The 19,256-nt window shown below is 41.7% G+C and overlaps 1 long non-coding RNA gene and 1 pseudogene across 1 annotated transcript in view; both read left to right on the top strand.

Moving 5' to 3' along the window:
* LOC113598823 (uncharacterized) overlaps nucleotides 1-19,256 on the top strand; it is a 48,238-nt gene that overhangs the window by 13,103 nt on the left and 15,879 nt on the right. Inside the window, exon 2 of the long non-coding RNA XR_003419566.2 lies at nucleotides 8,621-8,707. This is a non-coding gene — a long non-coding RNA (uncharacterized LOC113598823). The remainder of the gene's footprint in view (nucleotides 1-8,620; nucleotides 8,708-19,256) is intronic.
* LOC128315614 (dihydrofolate reductase-like) lies at nucleotides 101-4,696 on the top strand (annotated as a pseudogene).

The raw sequence follows: 19,256 nt of genomic DNA, 5'->3' as shown, positions 1-19,256 counted from the left end.
TGTTCCTCCTCTCCACCCCCTTACCCTTGAGGCAGCCCTGGAGAAGACAAGTGGAGGGAAAGAGGAATGAATGGAAACTGGCAAAATGAGGGTGGCAATTTAATAAAAGGCCTGAGAGAAACCAGGAAACCCACCTGAGAAGATTCTGGGGAATGTCTATGGTCAGGTGTCTAAGAATTGTGTATATGCTAAGTTGTTCAATCCTCACAACAATCCCAGGAGGTAGGAACTAGGGCCACCCCAATTTACAAAAGAGGGGGAAAGAAGAAGGAAAGAAGGAAGGAAGGAAGGGAGAAAGGAAGGAAGGAAGGAAGGAAGGAAGGAAGGAAGGAAGGAAGGAAGGAAAGTCCAGAGAAATTAGGTACCACCTAAGATTACACAGGAGCTAGAAAGTGGTAGAGACGGCTTTTAGTCATTAGGGTTGACTCCAGAGTCTATGGTCCAAAACACTTGGCTATTTGTGACTAATGTGGATTCTTAATTTATTAACTGTGTAGCATGTGATATAACCACTTCCATTGCCCCCCAACTTTCCAGTAAACTTTATAAGTGACTGGTTATGTTTTAAATTTTGCTTTGTTTAGAAACCAGTAAAAAGGCTATTTCTTGTTTAGATATATAAAGTAAAGAGGCAGGAATGCCTGGGCAGCAGTGAACATGTGACCATAAGACTTTCTGGAGTTCAAACCAATCTTTGGGAAGGCGTATATATCAGTCAGGATACCAACAGGGAAAGCCAACAACCTCATAGGGTTTAACTGAGAGTTTAATGAAGAAACTCTGGGGGGACAGAGTTAAGGGAACCAGCAAAGGAGGGTGGAGCACGAAGGGACTAGCCATAGACAGAAGCTTTTATATGCTTTGTCCTTAAGGGGCAAAGGGAGGTAACTGTGTTATCAAGTCTTGAGAGAGCTTGGAACCTTGGAAGGTAGATCACCTACCCAGAGCTATGACTACAGAATGAAGAACCATGGACACAGGAAAGAAGCAGAGACAGTAAATATCTCCTCCTCTTTCTCTTTCCAACCTCTGATATCCCGCATATGTTTCCACTGGTCAAACCCAACCCAGAAGCCAGAAGGCAAAGGGACCCTGATGATGCAAACTAAGGGTCAGCATCTGGGGGGGCCTCAGATGGTTAAGCATCTGACACTTTTTTTCCCCCAATGCTTATTTATTTTTGAGAGAGAGAGAAAGAAATAAAGAGTACGAGTGGGGAGGGGAAGAGAGAGAGGGAGACACAGAATCCCAAGCAGGCTCTAGGTTTTGAGCTGTCAGCACAGAGCCTGAGGTGAGGCTCGAACACATGAACCTGACCCGAAGATTATGACCTGAGCTGAAGTTGGATGCTTAATCGATTGAGTCACCCAGGTGCCCCAAGCATCTGACTCTTGATTTTGGCTCAGGTCATAATCTCATGGTTCATGGGTTCGAGCCCCACGTAGGGCTCCGTGCTGACAGTGCAGAGCCTGCTTGGGATTCTCCCTCTCCTCTCTCTCTTCCCCTCCCCTGCACTCACTCACTGTCTTTCTTTCTCAAAATAAATAAGTAGATAAAATTAAAAAAAAAAAAGGTCAGCCTCTGAAGACACAGAGGAGGCAGAGAAAGATGAAGGAGAAGCAAACATAAAATTATAGCACTGCGATTGGAACTTTCATAAGCTCTGGAAGTACTGGAAGTGTGTGTGTGTGTGTGTGTGTGTGTGTGTGTGTGTGTGTGTGTGTAAAAGACACTAGTTTGGGTTTGGGTTCAGGCTGTAAGCTGAGCTTCAGTTGTTCCTAGATTTCACCAAAAGTCCAGATATGTACTAGGAAAATTGAAGTCTGTAAAGGCATATGCTTGGACTTCCCAGGAGCCTGGGTACATCTCGAGGTCTCTCTATGACTGAGAATAGCCTTCTGCACTTGTCTGAGTCAGTGTGAAGGTCCCAGGGCTTGGCCTGAACAATCTGGCTTCCTGAGGCTAATGGTCACCTCTCTTACTAGCCCACTGGACTAGCCCACTGTCAGAGGGGCTTATTCTATTCAGATGTCAGTGATACTGATGAATGAGGCATCCACAGACTACTTCTGAGTGTCAGAGAAAGTATTCAGAACATTGCACAGCTCATGTAAGAGAGACTACTTTATGATTTATTATTTAAAAAAATTATATAATGTCATCTGCACTCAACATGCTATGTAAGTGACACATGATTCTCATTTGATTGGTTATTTTAGGTGAAACCTTCATTAGAAATAGTGGTTGCTTTCATGTTTCATTAATCTTAAGACAGAGGACTTTTAGGCAAGGGGTAATGATCTTTCAGAATAAGTTTCTCCTATATAGGCTTTCATTTATTATCTTGAAAGTCCAACAAGGTCCACTTGTTTGGACTTGAAGTAATGTCATTTGACATTGGAATTGCTACCCCTTAGAATAAGATTATACTGATCACAGTAAAATGTGACTCCCATCTCATAGTTTTCTCTCTACCTTGTAAACCTGAAAATTGGAATAGGAACAAGAGTTGACAGTTTTTAGGAAGCAAATTGTTGTTAGTGCCTAACAACTCATTTGCAACAATTTATTCTAGCAGAAAATGTCAGGTGTGTGTTGGCCATCCTGTCACTGGAGCCAGCGATGATTTATTTGCTCCTTGACAATGGAAAAATGAGGGATTTAGAAGGTCAGGGACAACATATTGATGTGGATTTTGTAGGGTAGGGTTACTCCACACTCCAGCAGTAGTATTGGAGTCCTGTGGCTTTGCTGAAACCTTCTAGCGCTTTTCGCTAACCCACGTAAGTGGGTTTTTCATCTGATCTTTGCTTCTACTTGATACAGTAAAAAACAAACAAACAAACAAACAAACAAACAAAACCCCACAAACCATAATGTGGCTAATACAATGTTCATGATTAGGTTGCATAAGGTGATGCCGTGATATGATCTCTGAGATTACCTTTGAAATGTTTGAAGTGTAATTTTGTTCTTAGCTTTTTCAGAGGAGTGTTGGCCCTTTAGGCTAGGGATTTCTTGCCCCCCCTTTTTTATTTAATCTTTTTGTTTTTCAATGCTCCTCATCATCTTGGCCTTGGCTATGTGGTTATTTCAAGGCCACTGTCATCCAAATGCTACTCAGTGAAGTGATGCAGCCTCTTAGTGTTGGATTCCAGGCCCAAAGCCCTCCCAGAGGACAGGGAGGGGGTGCAGAGTAGGCCAGAGAAGCTACAAGAGAGAGAAGAGGACCTTGTTCTGAAATGCCATCCCATTAAAACTGTCCATGTGAAGGATAAATTCCAGCAAATATACCTTTTGATGCTTTGCTGAACTTCTAAGATCTGAAGGCAAGCTCTAAGGGCAAAAATCTTAAACATAAAAAAACCAGAAACACATAGAAGTAGGGCTAACCCTGAGACTCTCCCAGCTCCCCATACAGCCAAGATACCTGGAGACGTCACATTCTCAGTGAAATGAAGGGGTAGGCTGGGAAAAAAAATCTGCCTGCCAGCAAAAGTCACCACCAAAACAAAAACAAAAGCAAAAGCAAAAAACACAAACAAACAAACAAAAACTGTTGGTGGGGAAAAAAAAAAGACAATAACAATTTCTTCTCTAAAGACCTCTAGTCAGAGGCCTGCCTTTTTGAAGATCTGGGATTCCAATCCACACTACCCACTTAGTCAGGGACACCCCAAACCTAGAAATGAAGTGACCCCAGGTTAGTGGCAGCCCTGGCACACCCTCTCTGGAGAGAATTACCCTTAGTCAAGTTCCCACAAGTTCCCACAGGTTTTCAAAACCTAAGCTTATAATAAAAAGATTACTAGGTGCTTTAAGAAACCATATATACCATGAGTGAGACTCACCAGAACCACAAAACAAAACAAAACAAAACCAAGAAAAACAAACACCAGTTCAAGACCCTGGTAAGATCTCAGATATTAAAAATTTCACGCCAAGCTCCGCCGGGATTCCCAGTGCTGTGAGCAAGCTCTGTGGTGTTCACAGCATCTGTCATGTTCGTCCGCTAAACTGTATTGTCGCCGTGTCCCAGAACATGGGCATCGGCAAGAATGGGGACCTGCCCTGGCCGCCGCTCAGGAATGAATTAAAGTATTTCCAAAGAATGACCACAACCTCATCAGTAGAAGGTAAACAGAATTTGGTGATTATGGGTAGGAAGACATGGTTCTCTATTCCCAAGAAGAACCAACCTTTAAAGGACAGAATTAATATAGTTCTCAGTAGAAAACCTCCAGGAACCTCCACAAGGAACTTATTTTCTTGCTAAAAGTCTGGATGATGCCTTAAAACTTATTGAGCAGCCAGAATTAGCACATAAAGTGGACATGGTTTGGGTAGTGGGAGGCAGTTCTGTTTATAAGGAAGCCATGAACAGGCCAGGCCATCTTAGACTACTTGTGACAAGGCTTATGCAGGAATTTGAAAGTGACACATTTTTTCCATAAGTTGATTTGGAGAAATATAAACTTCTCCCAGAATACCCAGGTGTTCTTTCTGATATCCAGGAGGAGAAAGGCATTAAGTACAAATTTGAAGTGTATGAGAAGAACAATTAATGTGAAGGTGTTTTCTGGTTTATTTCAAGTTAGTTGTTACCCCTCCCCTCCAATTATATATATTTTTAATATTAGAAAAAAAGACTTTTGTGACTTTAGGTCAACGGGTAATTATTTCTTTAAAAAATGTTTTTTTTTAACATTTATTTATTTTTGAGAGACAGAGAGAGACAGAGCATGAGTAGGGGAGGGGCAGAGAGAGAGGGAGACACAGAATTCGAAGCAGGCTCCAGGCTCTGAGCTGTCAGCACAGAGCCCGACGCAGGGCTCGAGCTTACGAACCACGAGATCATGACCTGAGCCGAAGTTGGACGCTCAACATACTGAGCCACCCAGGAGCCCCAATGGGTAATTATTTCTAAGCAATGAGATTTTGTAAGTTAATCCTAATTAGACTATAGTTGAGATTAGTTTTAACTAGACCATATCAGATAACCATTTGTGAAACCTTTTTTTGCTATAGCTGTATGATGCCCATCAAGGACCAGCACCTGCCTACAGTAGCGTATCTTTCAAAAACCCAAGTGAAAAAATTCCCTGAGAGCATGAGTTGAAACCAGGACCTATAGAGATAGAACTAGACAGACTTGTCCAAAGGTCAGACATGGGTTATAAACAAAGATAAAACTCAGATATTAAAAGAAAATTAAATCAAAATAGGGACTTTGAATTCTCTATGCATTTCACTCTTCTCAAAAAAGGTTCTGTTCATTCAGGCAATCATTAAGTTGAGGGAACTCTGGTATATTCCACTGGGATAGTAAGGAGGCAGGTAGGACACTGCCTTTTTGAAGGTTAAAAGAAAAGGTCTGAGACCTCTAAAAACTCTGTCTCTGATCTTCTGTGAGATTCCATGGATGTTACAATGATAGAAGAATAAATTGTTCTCTACAAAAAAGAGTGACTTAAAACAAGCATATGGCTAAAATTAGAAACTGAAAAGGTAATGAACTGAAATTAGATAATGCTAGAAACCAAAATTATGAAGTTGGAAACAAAATTAAACTTCACTGAATTAAAAAGTGAAAATTAAAACATGTTTTCCTATCAAGTTAGCAAAGATTTGGATTGTTTAGTAACCAAAGAAAGAGGATTTTTCGCCTTGTAAATTAACACAACTTTTTTAGAGTTTAAGTTAACAATATCGATTAAAATTAAAATTATTCTGGGTTTGGACCCAGAGCTGAGCTTCCACTTCTAAATACTAATCCTGAACAACAAAGAGATAGACCTAAGGGGAAAAAAAAAGATTTCAGATATTAAAATTATCAGATATAAAACATAAAATAATTTTTAGATGCACATTTATTTATTTTGAGAAACAGAGAGAGAGAGAGAGAGAGAGAGAGCATGCATGCACATTCATGTGAGTGAGCGGGGAGGGGAAGGGACAGAGAGAAAGGGAGAGAGAGAGAATCTGAAGCCGACTCCCTGATGTCAGTGCAGAGCCTGATGAGGGGCTCAATCCACAACCAACCGTGAGATCATGACCTGAGCCAAAATCAAGAATCAGACACTTAACTGACTGAGCCACCCAAGACACTCCTAGAACATAGAATAATTATCCATGAAATGCACACTTACAGAGAGGTTACATATTTTTACTATCACATTTTAAAATAACCGTTTTCTAATTAAAAAGATAGAACTAAAATACTGGACAGTGAACAGTCAGTCAACATTATCAACTAAGAAAGAGTGATTCAAAGTACAAAATTTTAGGATTCCTGTCATTTTTGGAAGCAGAATCCATATTTTATTTTATTTGAAGCTTTGCTAAATTATATATATATAATTTTAAAGGTAACCACCAAAAGAATAAAAAAATAGAATGTATAATGTACAAATAGTAGAATGGAAAGAAATAATCTGAAAGACATCAGGAGAAAAAAAGAAACATGAAAAGAATAACAATGAGACCACAAAAGAAGATGAAAGGAATAAATACAAATTTATCAATAATTATAATGAATGTATATAGTAGTCCCCCTTTACCCATGACTTTGTTTTCTAAGGTTGCAGTTACCCACAGTCAAGTGTGGTCCAGAAGTAGAGGATCCTTCTTCTGACTTATTGTCAGAAGGTCAGCAGTAACGTAATGCTACATCACAGTGCCTGCGTCATTCACCTCATGTCATCGCATCACATGGGCTTATTGTCATCTCACATCATCACAAGAAGGGTGAGAGGCACCTGGCTGGATCAGTCAGTGGAGCATGTGATCTCAGGGTTGTAAGTTTGAGCCCCATGTTGGGTAGAGATTACTTAAAACTAAAATTTTTAAAAGAAAAAGAAGAAGGGTGAGAATAGGACAATAAGATATTTTGAGAGAGAGAGACACCACATTCACATGACTTTTACTACAGTGTATTGTCATATTTTTTCTATTTTATTAATTATTCATCTCTCACTGTGCCTAATTTATAAATTAAACATTATCATAAGTATGTATGTACAGGAAAAAAACAGTACCTATAGGGTTTGGTACTATCTGCGGTTTCAGTCACCTGGGGGTCTTAGAATGTCTCCCTTTGGTTAAGGGAGGACTAGTGTACCAATTTTTTTTTTTTTAATGTTGAAAAGAAAGTTTCTTATTGTAAAAGTGCTTTCACCCTCCCTGTGTGTGGCCTTGGAGTTGCCCCACCCTTTTTCCCATCACTGCTCCTACCACCACCTTTCACCCCACAGATGGTGGGTGGTTCAGGACAGTGGTGGCTTTCTCCTGTCACCCCTTGGCAGTCCCTTAAGGACCAACTCGTGACCTCAAGGTGCCTTACCTGAGTCAGCCATTCAGCAGTGTCTGAGATACTCATCTTGGTGGTAAGTTACAGTGGCAGATGTTTCTCTGTTATAGCATCTCTTAGAATGCTTGTTTCTGATGCTAACTCTGCATTCAACATGAAAAGGAAACGTGTCTCTGAAGGTAACAAGGGACGTTGAGGCATGCAACCTTTGTTTCTAAGGAGGAGATTATCTGAGGTGGGGGGTGGTGCAGAACAACCAGCAGAACACCCAAAGGATGCAAAAAGTCCTTCAAAATCTGGGAGCAGCTCTCACTCTGGAACAGATAATAAAAATGAAAGTAAATCTTTCAAAAAGAAAAAAAAAAAAAACGGAAGGACTTAATGTTGGCTATCCAGAAAGTCAGGAAAATGATATATTAAAAATTTTTTAAATATTTATTTATTTTGAGAGAGAGACAGACAGACAGAGCATGAGCAGGGGAGGGGCAGAGAGAGAGGGAGACACGGAATCCAAAGCAGGCTCCAGGCTCTGAGCTGTCAGCACAGAGCTCAACACCCACTAACGGTAAGATCGTGACCTGATCTGAAGTCAGACACAACCAACTGAGCCACCCAGGCGCCCCAAAAGGAGATAATTTTTGAATGACATTTTGTCCTAAGTCTGCTAAAGAAAAAAATAAGAGAGAACTAATATTCTGGTGGAACAGCAAGGCCCCGGGCATTTAGAAAAATATTCCCAGAGCATTTACATGGATTTTAAGACCATAACAAAACAAAACAAAAAAACCCCACAATGCTTTGCTTTTTTTTCTTTTAACTCTTACTTAAGATACTTCTAATATATAACCTTATCCAAGGTTAAAGCAGGAATGAGAAGTACAGCCCATCCCATTTTAATGAATTCACCCTGGTTCCCAGAGATCTCAGCCATCACCCAGGTGTCTACTTGATATAGAGCTAGGCTGCCACCAAGTGGCGGACCATGGTTGTTCCTGCTCTGTCTTTCAGGAAGTATAACTGATTTTGTGTTTCCAGGGCGTGACCTTTGGCAATTTCCTCTCTTTTGAAGTTAAGTCCAAATCTAAAATCACACTTTAAGTGTCCCAAACCGCTTTTGCTGGTTGATTTTTTCCACCAAATAAATAGGCGTTGGAGCTCGCTGGGGCCCTACTCCTAACTTCTTGAGAAAGGGGTTCAGAACAGTCCAACATCCAGTTAACCATCAGATTAGTTGAGAGTTTCATTTGTAAAGTAAATTCAACTCAGACTGTCTTACACCCAAAATCTGAATTTATTTTCTCCTGTAACTAGGAAGTCTGGCTGTGGAACTGGTCTCAAAGACCCCCCAGCACCCAAGGCATGTGTGGTGTAGGACACAACTGGGAGTCACAGAGCAAGGTTTGTTTTGCTGTTCCCTTGCGCTCACGCTCAGCATCCCCACTGATTCAGAAGTCGCCTTTCCTCAAGAAAGGATCAGGATTGTTATAGCAAGAAAGCAAAGAGGAAATATAGTGCTTATCTTTTCAATTTCTAAACATATTTAACAATATTCCATAACACAGATTTTTGAAAGAAAGCTTTGGATCTGCAAAAACAGAGAGTTCTGAGAGAAGAAAGACTTACCGAGAATCAAAAGAGCTAAACTCTAAAGGAATCAGGGGGCAGGGGATATGCCTTGACCAGTAGGTAGAAGAGGAAATAGTTGGCCCTGGTCCTGCAGACCAAATTAGGATTGCCCAGATGTGGAGTTTGAAAGAGGAAGAGATGGAGTATGATCTAGAGGGAAGCTGGTGATCCTATGAATGGAGGAGTGCACCTGGGGGGGATTTTCCCAAGAGGCTCTGGGGTCAGCACTGGGGTACTGCCCAGCAGCATTTGAGATTAAATACCTCGTTTGAATCTCCCACTGAAATTTAAAAAAATACATATTTTAAACAATCTTCTTAAAAGCATTGATGACCTGGAAAAAATGTAAAGAGTATTGAGGATAAAAGCTATCATAGAAACATGAAGTGATGAGAACACAGATGTTGTTCTTCCGAAAGGAGTAAATGTGAGTTTTGAGTTTTAAAGGACTTGCTAAGGGGCACCTGGGTGGCTCAGTTGGTTGAGCATCCTCACTCTTGATCTCAGGTCAGGTCTTGATCTTAGGGTCATGAGGTCAAGCCCCACATTGGGTTCCATGCTGGGTATAGAGGACCTACCAGTTACAGAGTACAAGAAAAAAAAAGCCCCATAGAATAGGAGACATCACCCTGGGTTCTGTAAACAGAACCTTCCATCACCAGCTTCATAATTTTTTGGGCCCCATGCAAAATGAAAATGTGGGGGTCCTCATTCAAAATTATTAAGAATTTTAAGACAGTAACAGCAGAGCATTAAACTAAGTAAGGGGCTCTTCTGGGCTCACTGTCCTATGCAACCCTTTGTGGAAGGGTGAACTAGATGTAAGCCCAACTCCCACCAACCCCAGCAGACTGCCTTTCTAAACAGTCACAACACAGCCTTCGTGTGAGTTTGTAACTGAAATTCGGACTGTCTGGGTCATCCCAAAATACCTCCAGCCAGGAATTTAGTGTAAGGGAGACTTGGGTTGGTAATCCCACAGGGCACTGGACAGAATCCAAGACAAATCCTGCTTGATAGAATCCAACTTCAATCCAAAGACTAAATCAATCTCCTTATTTCCAGATCCAAGTAAAACAGTTCACAGCTACAAATCATATACTACACAAGGAAGCAAGCTACCATGAACAAGAACCAACAGAAATAAGAAAATTGTAAAACAAACAAACAAACAAACAAACAAGAGCTACAAAACACCGAACATTAAAAGGCAATGTTTTTTTAAATTAAATTAAATTAAATTAAATTAAATTAAATTAAATTAAATATGTAGTGTCCCGATGTGCCACTCCACTACAGTTTGGCAAGATATTACCATGGGAGGAAACTGGGTAAACAATGCATGGGATCTCTTTGCATTATTCCTCACAACCACATGAGAATCTGCAATTATCACAACATAAAAAGTGTAATAAAATTTTGAGGAAAAACTAGATAATATGAAAAGTGAATAGGATAATTAAAAGGATGAACAAGTAAAAATTTTAAAGTAGGTAGAATTGAAAAGAAAGAAAGAAAGAAAGAAAGAAAGAAAGAAAGAAAGAGAAAGAAAGAAAAAGAAGGAAGGAAGGAGAGGGAAGGCATAAAGAAGAAGAAAGAAAGAAAGAAAGAAAGAAAGAAAGAAAGAAAGAAAGAAAGAAAAGAAATGAACCAAAAAAGAAAAGAAAAGAAAAAGAATTAGTTAACTAGAAGAATCTTCCAAAGAAATTTTACGAATGCAGCTCAGAGAGAAAAAGAGACGGAAAAAGCTGACACGTTAAGAAATGAGTAGGGCAGAGTGAGTAGATCTAACATGTCGAATTAGAGTTCTCCATGAAGAGGAGAAGGTCAGAATAGGAGAGAGGAAATACTTAAGGAGATGACAGCTGAGAATTTTCCACAATTGGTGAAGGACACTAATCCACACCAAACGTCATAATAAAAATAAACGACAAAACAGCCATGGTGAAGACAGGATTACTTCCAAAGGAACAAAATCAGACCAGTGACTTGTTGACAACTCATTTAGAACCTTCCCACATGCATTGAAAACCTTTCAATAATTTCCCATCAGTTTCTGGGTAGAGGCTAAAATATTTTGCATGGTCTACAATGCCATACGTCAACAGTCTTCTTTAGGAGCCACTGTCACTTCAGCAATCTGTGCTCCACGGTTTTCTTCCAATTTCTGGTATAACTGCCATATTCCCTCCTGACTGGAAACTTCAGACATTCTGTCACTGTCTGAATCACCCACTCCCTCCCTCCTTCACAACTGTTTCTCACCCTGCAGGACTCTGATAAAACATCTTTTCCTTAGGAAGTGCAGCACACAGTTGTTGAATCTGTGTTTGTTTTTTGTTTTACAACCCAACATCTGAGCTCCACCTCAAGGGGATTCTTATAAATTGTATCCTTTGACTGATAAGGCTTCAAATGTCATATTCAGAATAGCTATTAGAAAGTATTCAGCATATGTAATACGACTGCCAATAACTGAAACTTATTTTCTGGTGTGGTTTAGTAAAATGTCTCCATACTGAATAGTGAAAATTTTTGTATTTTTTTTTTAATCAAGAAAGTGTATTTTTCTTATGTGAACTACTCTATCTTCAAATTTTCTAAATTCCAGTGTAAATTCAGTTGAAGATAACTATTTATGTGAAACACTTCTACAAAGTGGCAAGGCCATTTTTAAGAAAATAGGATCAAGAAGTTGCTCTTCTTTTCACATGTACAAAAGGTAGAAGTTATCACATCCACAAAATGTGCCAGAGTCTTATTGTCTCTTGGTGCTATAACAAATCATTCTTCTGTTTTTCAAAGCAAGATGATTTGGTCTCCAAATACATATGGGTTTGGTGCAAGTAAAAAAACCTTTGTTTGGGGTAGTCTGGAAGCGTTCAGTGAGTTTTCAGGTGGAGGATGATATGCAGAGTTATTAATTCAAATGATGCTCTTTATTTGCTTTATTTTTAAAAATTCCACATGTCAGTGGAACCATATGATATTTGTCTTTCTCTATCTGACTTATTTCACTTGGCATAATACCCTCCAGGTCTATCCATGTTGTTACAAATGGCAAGTTCTTGTCCTTTTTTATGGCTGAGTAATATTTCAGTGTGTGTGTGTGTGTGTGTGTGTGTGTGTGTGTGTACCACACCTTTATCTCTTCCTCTAACAATGGACACATGGAGTGCTTCCATATTTTAGCTATTATACATAATGATACAATAAACATAGGGGTGCATAGATCTTTTTGAATGTTTTCATTTTTAAAAAAAAATTTTTTTTAACGTTTATTTTTGAGACAGAGAGAGACAGAGCATGAACGGGGGAGGGTCAGAGAGAGAGGGAGACACGGAATCTGAAACAGGCTCCAGGCTCTGAGCTGTCAGCACAGAGCCTGACGCGGGCTCAAACTCACGGACTGTGAGATCATGACCTGAGCCGAAGTCGGACGTTTAACCAACTGAGCCACCCAGGCGCCCCCTAATGTTTTCATTTTCTTTGGGTAAATATCCAATAGTGGAATTACTGGATCACATGGCACTTCCAATTTTTTGAGGAACCTTCATACTGTTTCTACCATGGCTGTACCAATTCACATTCCCAAATGCACAAGTGTTCCTTTTTCTACACGTCTTTGCCAGTACTTGTTGTTTGCTGTCTTTTTGATCCTAACCATTCTGACAGATTCTCACTGTGGTTTTGACTTGCATTTCCCTGATGATTAGTGATGTACAGCATGTTTTCATGTGTCTGTTGGTCATCTCTATGTCTTCGTTGGAGAAATGTCTATCCAGGTCCTCTGTCCATTTATTACTTTTTTGGTGCTGAGTTGTATAAGTCCTTTGTATATGTAGAATATTAACCCCTAATTGGATATATCATTTGCAAATATCTTCTCCCATTCAATAGGTTGTCTTTTCATTTTTTTGATGGTTTTCTTTGCTGTGCAGAAGCTTTTTATTTTGGCGTAGCCCCAATAGTTTATTTTTGATTTTGTTTCTCTTGCCTTAGGAAACATATCTAGAAAATATTGTATGGCCAATGTCAAAGAAATTACTGCCTATGTTTTCTTTTAAGAGTTTTATGTATTAGTTATTTGTTGTTATCTCTCAGAGTGCCTAATTTAAGGTTTGGGATATATGTAGTGACTGAGATGGCCTCTCTCAGAAAAGCAGAGAATTTGACTCACATTTAAGGTGATAATATTTATCTTCCAGAACTTGTTTCTGCAAAGCCCAAATCATTGAGAACATTAAAAAAATCAGTTAGGTCATAAGAAAACAGAACACAAATAATAAGAAAATCTGCCCATAATTATTTCAACCTTTTATAAATCTAGTCAGATGGAAATATACTCATTTAAGGATTATCAGAATAGGAAATATGTTAAGTCTGCAAATGAAGGTATTAAGAAATCTAATTGTGTATCCCCTAAGTTTTGCTTGGAAGAGAGCAGGCCTGTTCTGCAGCCTAATGCTCATCAGTCTCATGATATGTACCAGACATAAATTCAGAAGTGTTATTAAATTTTATGTCATAATTCTGTTGCTGATAATAAAATAGAACCATAACTAAAGACTAAATTCATTGATTTTTTTTAAAGTTCACTTGTTTATTTTGAGAAAGAAAGCACAAGCAGGGGAGAGGCAGAGAGAGAGGGAGAGAGAGAGAGAATCCCAAGCAAGTTTTGCACTGTCAGCGTGGAGCCTGACTCAGGACTTGAACTCACTGAACCATGAGGTCATGACCTGAGCTGAGATCGAGAGTCAGAAGCTCAACCCACTGAGCCACCCAGGTAGTCCTCATTGATATTTTTATTTGAAAGGCAGTCCTGTACTTTAAGCATGTGTGCATTTATGCTATACCCTAGATAGTTAAAGGACCATCGGTCTTAGACATCACAGAGTTGTGATGTGGTGTTTTTTTTGTTGTTATTTGTTTTGTTTTGTTTTGTTATTTGTTTTGGAGGCATAAAAACATGGTTTATTCCAACACTGCAATGTTGCAAGAGAATGGGAGGGGAGGTTGGTGGTGGGTGTGGATTCCCAGACCTTCTCCTCCATCACCCAGCTCCAGACCAGGCTGGAGCTCTAGGAAAAGGAGGCTTTGGGGGTTGAAGTGGGGGGTAGAGTCTGCTGGGTTATCATTGGGAGGGTCACAAACAAGGGCTAGAGTTGGAGAGGATGTGGTTGGTGGCACGTGGGGCTGGTAGTGAGGTGGGACGGGGTGGGAAGTTTTGGCCTGATGTTGGTTGGGATCAAGGCTAGGGCAGGGGGAGGCAGGGCTTCTGTTGGGAGTGTCCGAGGTCAAAATAGGGAAAAGCCACCAAGGGTGGGAAAAAGAGGAGGGTGTGTCACAGTTTGACGTCAAGGGTCACAGTCTGGGATTTGGGTCACGGTTTGGGGTGAGGGGTCACAGTCTGGGGCCAGCTAACCATTTTTAGGGGTCGGAAGTCACAGCCTGGGGTCAGGGGTTTCTGTGTGGCAGGGTCAAGGTCTGGGGTCACAGTTTGGCGAACGCGTCTCACAGTTTTGAGTCCCAATGGGTGAAAGGTTAAAAACGGGCATCCCCTGAGACGTGGCTGGGGCCCAGGAGGTCACAGAAACCAGGAGGCCGCGGCCTGGGCTTGGGGGTGCGGCACGGGTTCGGCAGGTCCCCCCACGTCTGGAGCCATCTGGTGACGCTAAAAAGTCGTCAGCAGGAAAACTGGCATTTCTCTCCTCAGGCTAGGGGCTGTTTCCCAGGATTCTCTTCTCTCCATGGATCCAGGCTGGAGTTGCCAGGAGAGGAACTGGAAGCCGATGCAGGCAAGAGGCCGTTACCCTCAGAGGCACTGTTCCTGACCCAGGGGCCACCTTGTCCTGGCTGTCCTCTGCTCCTCGTCCAGCTTGTCCTTCCACCTGCAGGTCTGACCAGCCCACAGCAGCCAGCCCTTGGCTGAGGCCCACTGAGGTGGGAGTATCCTCGGTGGAAGAAGCTTCCACAGACCTCTCTGGCAGCTGTCCCTTGCAGGTCCCACCTGGGTGGCCCACACACAGCTTGCCACACACTCCCACAGGCTTAGACTCAGGCAGGACCTGGTGCTGCTGTGTCTTTTAGTGACTGTTTCTCGGCTGTGCCACTTCTCCATGCAGACCTTCCTCAGCTCCCAGCACCTCTGACATTCTGTAAGCTCCACGTTGAATATTAAACTCACATCCCTGTAAGACTTAACATGGCTTTGTTTTCCTGCCTGAACTCTGACTGATACGTTTTAAGTTGGACTTTGGTTAAAAAAACAAAACCAACCAACAAACAAACAAACAAAAACTTGGGTGATTAGTTAGGGGATGATGAGATCAGATAACATTCACTGGATCATCTCCAAACCTTTAAGACAGAAGTCACAGTGGCTGTGTGGATTGTGAATAAAAGTGTGAACTTGGCCATCAGACAAAGTGGCTTCATCAATGAATAACTATGTCATTCTGGGCAGCTTATTTGATCTCTCATATTCCATCTCCATAAAGCGTGGAATTGATCACCCCTTGGTCACAGGATTGTTTTAAGGATTGCATAAAATAATTTATGTAGTGTTTAGCTGTATCTAGCGCAAAGTTTAAAAATTAAAAAAAGGTACTCTCATACATCTCTTATTTCAGACTTGAGAGTTTCTGGGAATACTGCAGAAAAAAAAATACTCTAAAAACATCTCTGCTTAACCTAACTATTAATGCTAGATAAGGAATTTGTAAAAGACCTTTAAAAATGGACAGTTAAAACTGACAAAGGAATAAAGAAAATCCTCAAAGGTGATGCATGTATAACACGCGTACATATATAGCACAAATACAGAAAAGAAATTAAGCACTGAAGCCACTGGCTGCTGTACGGACATTTCTCCACCTAGTGGGACCTAGAATTTTTTTAAGTTTTTAAAAAATGTTCATTTATTTTTGAGAGAGTGCAAGCAGGGGGGAGGGGCAGAGAGGGAGACAGGATCCAAAGTGGGCTCTGTGCGCTGACAGCAATGAGCCTGAAGTGGGGCGCAACCTCACGAACCCGCAAGATAATGATCTGAGTTGAAGTGGGACGCTTAACTGACTGAGCCACCCAGGTGCCCCCGCTCACCCAAAATGTTTTTGTCTGAGAATAATTGACACATAATGTTACATTAATTACAGATGCATGACATAGTGATGCAATTTCTCTATTCATTTTGCTGTGCTCACTGCAAGTGTAGCTACAATCTGGGGACCTAGAAATTTGATTTTAATAGCATCTTGAGATGCAAGCCACGGGGAAGACAGGGGGCCCTGTAAGGTAAATATTTGGATGAGAGAGCCCCATTTAAGTCAGCCAATAGGGACCCCAAAAGGAACTTGGAGGGAGGGAGCACTGCCATTCCCCGAAGCTCCCTGTGCCATCACCTGACACTGGCTGCATCCTAACATCGCTGTTTACAAGGTGGCTCTATCCATTAGCATCCCCATTACCACTCCCTCCCTTTGCCCTGGATTTGAAGGTAGTAACCTCTCTGCTGCTAATGCTCTGCTTTACTTTTGGCGCTCTCTCTCGTGTGCCCCTGCACCTTTCCCACACATTACTAAATAAACCCTCCTGGGACTTGGGCATGCTACCTGTTTCCTGCTGGGACCCTGACCGAAACACTTTCCAGCTTCTCCAGGACACGATGTAAAGTCGTTGAGAGTTAGAACTCACTTTTTCTTGCTTTGAATCTCTCTTACAGTGCTCCATGCTCGGGGGGAAAACGTTCAATAAAGGCTGTGAGAAGTACTGGCATTACAAAATATGAACATAAAATATGTGATCGCTAAAAGTCTTCCTTGGAAGTACTCTGTTTCCATCCGAGATGAAATGATGAGGGTTGAATGTTGCTCTGTCTCTATTGGAGCCACTGTGGTCCACGTGAAGGTGGTTTCTCGGGCTAGTTCTCATGTGACACAAACCTAGGTCTCCACGGTTCCCTTTGAGTTGGCTGCATGAAATCACTGCAAGGGGGGAATTATTGGAAGTGTTTGAATAGACCTAGGAAGGCCAGGGTAGCCCCTGGGCAGCTGGCTTTCTATCCCTGAAGTGGACGTGTGCCATGTTGCTACTGAGGTAAACCACTTTCCAAATAACCTCAAAATTCCCTTCTTTCCTTCTCTCTGAAGGAGCCAGCTGTCATGTTCACTACAAGATAGTGTCATTACTCAAAGGTGTTTGAAGCAAATGCTACCTTTTACCTTTGGTTTCTACTCTTCTCCCGGTACAATTTCAAAGGAACCTTCCTTGCTGGATGCTTTATTCTGTGCTTGTTTTATTAGGAGCTACCTATCAACCGCTGCAGTGGCTGAAATTCTGAAATGCTACCAGCGTCTGAGCTGGGGCTGCTGCTCTGCTCTGCCCTCTAGTGGCAGCAGGATGTCAGAGCGGCGGCTCCTCTGCCCTCCTGCGGCTGAGGCTGCCAATGCTGAACCTTCAGCCCCGGGCAGTTTCTCAGTAACGGAGTTCTTGCTTGATGCAGCTTTCTTTCCAGAAGAGGATCGACTTTAAGGGACAGCAGCTGTCTTGGACCCTCGTTTGAATCAAGGTGCCCAAGAAATGTAGGCCATCCTGATGCGTACAATATGCTACTTTGGAGTAACTACTACGGGATCCAGGCCCTTTAATGGGAGCCTACAATTCAGCATGCTGGAAAAAGGATGTCAAGATGTCAGGGATGTGGCAGGGCCAGAGTCCCGTCTTCACCACCACCTCTGTCTTTCTCTGTCCTCTTGTACTCCCTCCTGATGGGGAATGTATTAGTCAGTCAGGTTCTCCAGAGAAACAGAAACAATAGTAATCTGTCTATGTGTCTATCTATTTATCTGGAGATTTATTATAAAGAAGCTGGCTTACACAATTACCGAAACTCAGAAGTCCCATAATCTACTGTCTGTAACTTAGAACCCCAGGAAAGCTGATAGTTACAATTCCAGTCAGAGCCTGAGAACCAGGAGCTCCAATGGTGTAAATCCCAGGCCAAGGGCAGGAGAAGACCCATGTCTTAGCTCAAACAGTCAGGCAGAGAGAGAGAATTCAACCTCCCTCTGTCTTTTCATTCTATTCATCTTCCCAGTAGGTTGGATGATGTCCACATTGGGGAGGGCAACCTACTTTACTCCGTTCACCAATCCAAATGCTCCTCTCCTAGAAACACCCTCAACAGATAGACAGAAATAATGTTTAATCAGATTATCTGGACCTCCCATGGCCTAGTCAAGTTGACATGTAAATTCACCATCATAGGGAAAAATTATTTGAAAGACAATGCAACATGACAAAATTAAGGAATGTGCTAGCATAATAATGAGAGCAGGCTAATGGTAGCAGTGTCAGCCACATAGATGCTGTAAGATAAAGAGATGAAAATTGCCAACCATCACCACACATACTGTATAAGATAGCACAGAGGGGGCTGCCACCCAAAGTCCAGAGTGAAGCGGAGAAGGAGCTTCAGAGGCTGGGGAATCTCACTCTGCTCTTCAGAGATGAGGCTGGGAGCCCCAGGGAGGGGCAGAGTGGGAGCCAGAGCATCCCGAAAGGATGATGTAAGAAAGACCAGAGGGAGGGGCGCCTGGGTGGCTCAGTCAGTTCAGTGGCTGACTTCGGCTCAGGTCGTGATCTCACGGGTTTGTGAGTTCAAGCCCCGCATTGGGCTGTCTGTTGTCAGTGCAGAGCCTGCTTAGGATCTGCTGTCCCCTACCTCTCTCTCTGCCCCTCCCCTGCTCATTCTCTCTCTCTCAAAAAAAAAAAAAAAAAAAACAACATTAAAAAAAAAGAAAGAAAGACCAAAGAGAGGAACTTTCAGATGCCCTTTTGGAATGGGGGGGGGGGGGAACTCTTTAGAAATTTAAAGTTTAAATTAAAAAAAAGACTTATGAACAGTAAAAATATTTTGCAATGTTTTCTACCCTCTGTGGATTCATTTTAGTTGTAATGTTAATTTCTTTCTGATAACGTATTTTACCTACAAACCATTCCAGGTGCAAAAAGTTTAACACAGGGTTCCGTTCATTCCTGGTGCTCAAGAAAGTGAAGATGCCCATATCCTAATTGGGATTTTGTGTTTTCCCTGTGGAATGTCATCAGTGTATAACTCAATAGGCCTCCACCCTGACTTCACATTAGAATAATCTAGGGATTTTTCTAAAATTAAATCACAACAGGGAGGGGTTGTGGGGCTCCACATTTGCATTTTAGAAGCTCCGCAAGTAATCTTGGTGTTGTCAAGACTGAGAACCACTCTATGAGCACTTCAGGCACGTTCAGTGGGTTAGCTAGACATTTTGGAGAAGGGGAGACA

Source organism: Acinonyx jubatus, chromosome B2 (genome assembly GCF_027475565.1).
Source record: "Acinonyx jubatus isolate Ajub_Pintada_27869175 chromosome B2, VMU_Ajub_asm_v1.0, whole genome shotgun sequence".
In the NCBI taxonomy this organism is placed as follows: Eukaryota; Metazoa; Chordata; class Mammalia; order Carnivora; family Felidae; genus Acinonyx; species Acinonyx jubatus.
Note: the sequence above shows the minus strand (reverse complement) of the source record. Positions and strands in the feature narration are given on the sequence as shown.